The sequence below is a fragment of the Condylura cristata genome, unplaced genomic scaffold (genome assembly GCF_000260355.1).
Source record: "Condylura cristata isolate star-nosed mole 26May11 unplaced genomic scaffold, ConCri1.0 scaffold00003, whole genome shotgun sequence".
NCBI classification, from domain to species: Eukaryota; Metazoa; Chordata; class Mammalia; order Eulipotyphla; family Talpidae; genus Condylura; species Condylura cristata.
In genome coordinates this window covers 938481-940712 of record NW_004567104.1, presented here as the reverse complement: position 1 = coordinate 940712, position 2232 = coordinate 938481, and the positions used below count along the sequence as shown (strand labels likewise).

Genomic DNA, 2232 nt, shown 5'->3' with positions numbered 1-2232 from the left:
TGTTTCCATGTCTTTCCAGTTGTAAATAAAGGAGCAATATACACAGGGGTGCAGGTATCTTTTTAAATCAGTGCTTTTGTGTCTTTTGGGTAGATACCCAGGAGTGGATTGCTGGGTCATATGGAAGCTCCATTTTTAGCAGTTTGAAACAGTAGAAAATGTTTTCTTACTCTTAAAACTTATTATTTTAGCCTCAAAATTCCTTACAACACAGGCAAAGTAGTGCTATTTCTCTCATCACCAAATCAATCATCTGATGCAGTATCATAATACACTATGACTTAGATTTACAAAAGACTAGGCCCTCTTTTTCTAATACTAAAATTAAGTTTCAATATTTATTTGAGGGATTAAGCAAAAATAAATTTCTCAAATTAGGGAGTTTAGCTACCTGATTATTCTTTATTCCTAGCTTACATAAAACTTTGTCAGCATACTGAAATTTCTTCCACACGCTGCAGTGACAATTAAAACAATGGAAAGTTTCCTTTCAAAATTCACATGTAATACAGACCTAGAGTAACTTATTACACATCATCATTACAACCCCAATGAAGTTGCAATATAACTAAAAAATGTGTTGCATGATAATGCAATCAAACTATATTCTGTTACCTTAACTGCCAGCTCCAACACATGCCTGAAATGATTGAAAAAAAAGAAAAAAAAAAAAGCTTTTCCACAGCTCATTGCAACTTCTCTGTATTTGTTGATTTGTTATCATGGATCACAATGTCTAGTAGGGGGAACATTCAAAGTTTCTGTATTAAATGGCAAATGTACCCAGAAACTCATGAAAGGCTTCAGCAGTAGGAACGTCCAGGATACTCAGGGCAACCAACAATTTCTAATTCATATCTGCATCTCAAACTAAAATATATGGAGGAACCCCAAGAAGTTATTTGAGTATACCCTCTACATCTAAACACCAAATTCAACTCACAATATGGTATTTACAGGCAGGAATTTTAATGGCTGATTAAGTCAAGATGGGCCCCTCATGATTGGGGTTAGTATTCTTACAAGTGACCCAGAGAGCTCCCTCATCCCTTTTACCATGTAAGGCACAATGGCATATGACTTTCTATGAATCAGGGAGTAGGCTCTCACCAGACATTAAATCTGCCAACATAATGACCTTAGATTTCTCAGTCTCCTACTAAACTGTGAGAAATAAATTTCTGCTGTTTACAAGCAACCCACAGTCTATGGGCACTTCAGTTATAGAAGCCTAACAGACTAAGACAAGAATAGATGGCAGGAAAAACCTACTTAGCCCATATTCCTTCATGCAGATTATGAAATCAAATATTGACACAAAATTCAGTGTAAGAAGTGTCATGTCTTCACTACTCATAGCAGTCTAATGCAAACCAATTCTTGGTTTTAGCATGTTTGAGAAAAAGCAAAATCTTGAGTCAAATCAACAGTTTTCCAACATTTACATATACACATTCCAAATAAGGAAGATCCCCCAAAAAAAAAATTCCAAAGATTACATATTCTGATTCTACTTATACTACACTCTTGAAATGACAAAATTAGTGTGGTGGTGACAGGTCAATGGCTGCTAAGTATTAGAACTGGAAAGGTCTGCTTATCAGAGTAGCATAATAGGGCCTTCCTGATGACCTAGAGGTTAAATCTCAGCGCTATCACTGCAAACAGCCCAAGACAGAGTTCCACCCCTGGCCAGGGAGCTAACCCACAAACGGCATAGCAGAACTCTCCTGTCTCGCCCACTACTCTCAGCAGTGCATTTCAGTAGATCTGCCTGTTGTGCTCCCTACTGTTTCTGGTGAATCCTCTCACCCTCAACACCTCTGGCCTACACCCCAGTTCTATACAAAAACAAAATCTTTAAAAGGGTCCCACACAAGATCTTTGTTCTGAATTCTAATGGTGGTAGTTTTACGAACCTACACATGACAAAATTTCTTAAGACTATACAAACACACAGACTAGTGAAATATGAGGATAGTGTAAATTTCCTGGTTTGAAAAATGTACTATATAGCTATATAAGATATTATTATTGGGAGACAGCTAGTTGTTGCATAGCAACAACTGTCTTTACTATTTTTGTGACCTTTTAAAAAACCTTATCTCAGGCCCTCCCTGGTGGTACAGCGGGTTAAAGCACTGCACTGAGAAGCTAAAGCCACTTCCTCATGAGTTCGATTCCCACCTGCCCCGGAGGAGTCCACATGGCGTGGCAGACCTCTCCTGACCC

At 38.0% G+C, this 2232-nt stretch overlaps 1 protein-coding gene across 6 annotated transcripts in view; it reads right to left on the bottom strand.

Annotated features, from left to right (window-relative positions):
• EIF2A (eukaryotic translation initiation factor 2A, 65kDa) overlaps positions 1-2232 on the bottom strand; it is a 44399-nt gene that overhangs the window by 30292 nt on the left and 11875 nt on the right. The window lies entirely within an intron of this gene.